This window comes from Nannospalax galili, unplaced genomic scaffold (assembly GCF_000622305.1).
Source record: "Nannospalax galili isolate Female #2095 unplaced genomic scaffold, S.galili_v1.0 scaffold489, whole genome shotgun sequence".
NCBI lineage: Eukaryota > Metazoa > Chordata > Mammalia > Rodentia > Spalacidae > Nannospalax > Nannospalax galili.
In genome coordinates this window covers 490,378-497,019 of record NW_008360302.1, presented here as the reverse complement: position 1 = coordinate 497,019, position 6,642 = coordinate 490,378, and positions in this window count along the sequence as shown.

Below are 6,642 nucleotides of genomic sequence, written 5' to 3'. Positions count from 1 at the left end.
CAGTTTCTTGGCTAAAAGTCAAAATGTCCTTGGGCCTGTTAGCAACATGTTCTGTTCCAAAAGCCAAAAATATTAAAAGTATTTGGGAGCTTGTATCTAATTCTTAAAAGATTTTAGGGTTACCTCTTCAAAGGGGGAATGTTGGAGGGGAGGGAGTGGGCATGGATTTGATGAAAACACCTTATATGCATGTGTGAAATTCTCAATAAAGTTTTTGTAAAAGTTAAAAAAAATCACATCCTATTAAAAAAAGAAAAATTTTAAAATAAATAATAAAATCTTAAAAGAGGAAGTACAATTTGTAATAGGGGAATTCTGAGAACAGCTTGGTATAACAGACAAAAGTAAAGTAAATGGATACATTCAAGATCTTCTCAGATTCTGCTAAAACAGAAGCAAGCTCTTGATAGCGATTGGTAGTGACCAGTACTAAAGGAAAGGTTATTGGAGAATGACCTATTCAGTAAGATCAAGATCTTAAAATGTTATGTTGTATTTGGAACGATGCATGCAGAGAAGGGTCCAAGATGCTCAGCAGCTGTGTGGCTTGACCAGGTGGCTCAACTTCAAGTTTTCACTTATGTAACAGATGATCTCCAAGGAACTGATAGTCTGACATTTTACTATCTGTTGCTCTGTGAGCATGCTCACTTTGTATATATGTAATTTTCTCTTTTTCCTGATCTACTTTCTATGTAAAAATCAACGTTAACCTTCAGAGAAAGCTGGAATTTCAGCTTACAGCCTAAAGGACCATTTGCTCAATGTAATAAAAAGTAAGATTCATTATGTGCTCACTATACTTACATTGTATTAAAATCTCCAACAGGATTGAGGAAAAAATATGACTTAGTCTTTTTGATAAATAATTAAAATCTAATTATGATCAAACAAAATAAAGACAACTGTCAGGTATTAATAAGATTCTGAATTATATGCAACTGGACTATCAAACAGATGATCACTAGGATTTTTTCAAAGAGGTTCATTGAGAATCCCTTAGCTTTGTACTGAAGGTATTTCATTACCTTCATTTGATGACTTGAGAAAATAAAATGTCAAGGTTTACATAGAGTTATAGTGGGAAAGAATGGATTTGTCACAGTGTCTTAAAATATTTTAAATTATAGAAGTTGAGTTTATCTTTTGTTAAAACTCCTTTACCTTTCTCTGTGTCTGCCTCCCACACATCAGCCTCAGATAAGGACATCTGTTAGAAATCCTGCATTGAAAACATACGTAGCAACTTGATCACATGAATTCTGTCACTTAGCTTCAGATATATTCATCCAATTAAGGACTCAAATCACTCATATTCTGTGCATTCATGCTTTATGTAGGACTGGTATTATTTATGTTAAACAGAAAAGGGATAATAAGGTTGAATATTTAGAAATTAGGTCCTTATTCTTAAAATTGCTAATAAATTATTCCTTTAATTAATGTTAGATATGTAAAAGTATTTTTATGCTGGAAAAATATGGGAGAGTTTATTTTAGAATGCAATTGTGGAAATCCTTGAGCCATGTGTCTAGGTTAGAGACTGGTTCTTTGAAAATGAACCAAAATGAATGGAAAATTCTCTTTCTACTAAGTGAAAGACAAGATGTTAGGTATGTGAGTACTAGGCAGGGATCAGCATGCGTGGTGATCTACTTCTGGCTCTGTCTTCAGTGCCATGCACTACAAATACAGGGTTCCATAAAGAATGCCCCTCAATAAAGAAAAACTTTGACAAGAAAGCCCCAGTTTCTCAAACATAGCTAGGGAACTAGTGGCAGCTGATCACTTCTGGGTTGAGGGAGAGTTCATCCTAAGGGAGTGAAATTAGATAGGTTGAACAGGTTCCAATGAATGAACTCATATGAAGGACATGTGGGTAAATAAACTTAACTTAATAGGCCTTAACATATATGACAGAATGCATGAAATCCTGTGGGGAGGCTATGAGGAGGTGTCAAAATAGATGGGAGTGGTCTAAATATAGTTAAGATGTATTGTATTAAATGAACAAAAATTAAATAAAATTATACACTGAAGGACTTTGAGTAATAATTGTTACACATTTCTTAGGAACTAAAATATTCTTATGAACTTGAGATTGAGCCATGGAAAAAGGTATCATAGATGACTACTGTAGGCCAGAAATTATGTTGATATGTCAAAAACCAGTGGAACAGACTTGGAGACACACCAATAGCCTATTTAAATTTAGCTGTTCTTACATGTCAGTCTCTGGAGTGCAGAACTGCATGAATTTCCTTTCTACGAAAGACTGTTTCAGAGGGAGTAAGTGTGTATGTTGAATCAAGCCACTGTAGTTCTTTCTCCCCAGTATTAAAACTGAGACATTGAAAAGATGATCAGTTAAATCAATCAGCCCAATTCCTTATAAGATACACAAAAGTTTAAGTTTAAAGAGTAGGAAACACAGAGGCAAATGATACCAGATTGCAAGGAGGGGAATCTAACACAGTGTTGGTGAAGGAGTGTTTCTTCAGTAACAGAGAGCCAGAGATGGTGCATACCCCTGACTCAGATCCTAATTTTCCAGTTTGCAACTTCAGTTCCCATGAAACTTGGCTGTACTTAAATTTGAAGTGAGCTATCACATCATTTCAATAGATAAAATGCATGTGTTTTGCTAGTCTAAGTAAGATATGCTTCCTGAAACCTCACCGCATGCCTAGAAAACAGCACAGTAAGTTAAGAACAGAGTTAAGATTTCAAATGGAACCCAGGTCTCCTACTCACTAATCTAATTCTTATCCGCTGCTTTTCACTAACCAATCCATCCATGTACCTTTATCCAAGATATTGCTTGGTTTTTCTAGTACTTAGTAAATGCAATTTTCCACTAGGACTAAAAACCTATTAATCATTAATAGAAAAAAAAATCTCACAGGAGTGTATGGTACATATGAGCTATGTAAAAGGCGAAACACTCATTTTGTCAAACAATGGGATTATTTTTACTAGCTTCAAATCTACTGATGAAGAGTACTGTGGTGACTTATTCTTCAAAACTGATGAATATCACGTGGTTATCAATAATTTATCTAAGCCTATTATATAATCACAGTCAATAATTGGGAACATATTGCTCAGTATACAAACAGAAAATTGCAAAGTAGTATGTGAGTTATATCCCTAAATCCATTTTATAATTAGATAATTACCTTTATTACCACTCTTTATTTGTGTGTGTGTGTGTGTGTTTTTTTTTTTTTTTTTTGCATTTCTACATTGGGATATTTGTGTTAGCTCAGAAACCTTCTTTCAATATTTCTTATTAAATAGATATATTAGAAAAAACAACTCTTCCCATTCTTTTTTTTACTTTATTTGTGTTGCTTATGTGGATATATCTTTATTTCACTTTTTCAAGATAGTTTTGGTGGATCCTTGGATGAAACATTTTCTTTTTTCCTCTCAGCACATAAATAACCATCCCATTCCCTAGCCTCTCTTGTTTCCAAGGAGAAATCAGCTGTTGAGCGCATTTGGGGCATCTTTCTACATGAAGATTGTTTTCTCCTGCTGCTTTCAGGATCTGTTCCTTGTATTTCAGCATTTTAATTAGGATGTGTCGCAAAGTGAATCTATGCATTTTACTTACTCGGAGTTTGTCAAGACTTTGGAATATTAATTAATTTTTTCAATAGAATTTCATGTGTTTTCAGAAATTGTTGCTTTGAATATTTCTTGCTGCTCTTTTCTCTCTACCGTCACCTTATGTACATCCTCATTTTTCTGAAGCTCTATTTCTTTTCTCAACATATTTTTGTTGCTGTTCTTTGGGATGCTTGATTTTGATCTCACATTGTCTGTTTTCTTTTTCTTCTACAACAAGCATATTACTGGACCCTTTAAGTAATTATTTTCATTCAGTTTCTATACCCTTCAAATCCGGAACTGCCATTTCTTTCATTAAATTTTATTTCCTTAGTGAGTTTCTGCTTGGTGAAGAATTTTACCTCCTTCCTTTGCTTCTTTAAGTGCAGTTCTCTTTAGCTAATTGAATGCATTATTACAGGTGCCTTAAAGTCTGCACGTCTATCATCAGTGCTGTTTCTCTTGTCATTTTCCCTATGTCAGGGTAACAGCTCCCTATTTCTCTTCAAATCCTATTTGTCATTGTAGTTGGAAAGTAGACATTTTGCATACTATATCATTCCTCTCAGTTGACACTTTGTGTTTATTTTGTTTGTTTAATCAATTGACTTGAAAATCTTGGTGAAATCTATCCCTTCCATATCCCTATAGTAGAGAAAAGTAGGTTATTCTTCATGGGTTCTTGAGAGATACATCTTGCCTTGGTTGCTTCCTGTATGCCTTTTCCTCTCCTCTCTAGTCCACCATAATATGAACTGCTCTGTCCTACTGCACTGTCCCTGACATGGCCCACTGATCCTGTTAAACCACAATCCAAAGTAAATACCTCCCTTCTCAAGTTTTTATAGGAGGCATTATGTCACAGTGATAAGAACATTACTAATACAGCTACCCTGATATCTCTTCTCTTACATCTGCCTTAATCCTTCAACTGCTGTTGGTAGGACCCAGATATCTGGCTTCACAAATTTCTTACTATTGCTCTATAATTTGCAACAATGTTTTGGGGGCATAATTACTCCACAGACCCAACTAAATTTTAAAATCTTTTCAGCAATAATTTTTTAAAACAAGTCTTCAAAGTTTGTTTCTCTTAGCTATATATATATTTTTGATTCTGTCTAGTAAATCACAGTCTTACTTTCATGAATTTACTAACTTCTAAATTGTGAGCGATGAAAAAAAATATGGTTTTTAATACCCTTGGGCTGGACATTCCCTACAGTCTTTCAAACTCAGGTTTTTGTGTGGAGCTACACCGTATATATTTCTGAAGAACTTCCCCTCCCCTGATCAAAATCTCTGAGCCAAATCTTCAAAATGCAGGTCAGGAAAGGGGTCTGGTTCTTGAAATGCTCAAAAGAGGGCTCTGGGGTCCAGGAAGTAGCCTGTAGTCGCTTTGATTTGTTTTTCCTGGATGGAACTTTTAGCCTATGAGTACCCTGGAATAAGGGGAATCAGCATTTCACAATTTTTTACCTTCCAAACCTGGGGTAAATTTCTATAGGCTGCGTGGAAGAAGGCAGCATTCAAATGCTTGGCCACACTAGCTGGGCACTTAACCTGTGAGACCTGCAGACAGCTGGGAGGACAGTGAGAAGTGCAGGTATCTTTCTTTTCTGGAGAAACATGACCTCCTCAAAAAGAGCTCTGGGGACAAGGAGCTTTATCTTCATGGTCACTCCAATCCAGGTGGAGCTTCAGTCTTGAGAGCTGTGGGGAGAAGGAATGGGTTTTTGAAACATATACCACAGACTCCAACTTCCATTTGCAAAATTTAATATATTTGTAAATTATGGCAATGCAGTTGTTGTAATTACAATGGAGTGATTTGAAGAAACTTTAAAAGGTTGTTTATAAAAACCATGTGCTGTGGTTCTTTTAGCAAGGAGTGGGGCCGCAGAACTCCTCACACTGCCATTCCAAAGTGAAATTTCAGCCAGCGGATCTTCAACACATCAGAACTTTATATAATTCTTATCATTTCTATCAGAACTGTATTATACTTGCATTGTACTGCTCATGTTTCTTTTTCTTTTTTCTTTTTTTAAATTCAGATATTTGAAGAAAAGCCTTAAGTTTTCAAAACCAAGGGAAAATAATGTTCAGTTGATTTTCTGAGGCTATGTTTAATGTCTGGAAAAAAATCACTTATAATAGAAATTCCAATTATTTGCATATAAACAGATGCTTTCAATAAGCTTGAAGGCACTTGAAGACTCTGTTCTCTAAAATTTATTCTAACCCTCCCTTTGCAAACCAGTTCTGATATACAGATTTGAAGCTTTGTCATGTCCCTGTCTAAAACAGAATGTCATTGTTTTCTCATTCTGTCTAGACTAAGGAATCCTGCTCATCTTTGGACTCTGTAGTATACATCTTTATTGCTTATTTGAAATAAAATGAATTCAGAATTTGATACATGTAAAAAAGAAAGTGTGAACAACACTAACAAGGTAACCATTACCGTAATAGCACTTACTCTAATAGCAAGTTAACAGTTTGGTGCACAGTAGTTTAATGGACATTGGCAAAAGACATACAATTCTCTCTCTTTTTGTTAAAGCTATATTTTAATTTTATGTGTATAAGCATTTTAGCCTGATTATATGTAAGTACACCACATGAATGCAGTGTTCCAAGAGACCAGAAGAAGGTGTTAGATACCTTAATGCTATAGTTACCGACAGTTATTAGTGCTCATGTGGGTGCTAGGAACAAAACCTGGCCTTTGCAAGAGTAGTCAGTACTCTTAACCACTGAGCTGTTTCTCAAGCTTCAAGAAAAGATTCTTAAGTGAATGATAAAGAGGATCTTGTAGCAGTAACCATATGAAACTATCCCTTTTATTTTACTTTGTAAAGTATCTTCACTGAAACTTAACATCAAAAAGAGACATTCAATTTATACTACTAGGTAATAAATAACTCTGTCTCTTAGGAAGAGACAGACTATCCTCATCCTCTATGAATGTTCACTGACACAAACATTCTTAAAAAGACACTGCAGGACAAAGTTCGTAGTAGT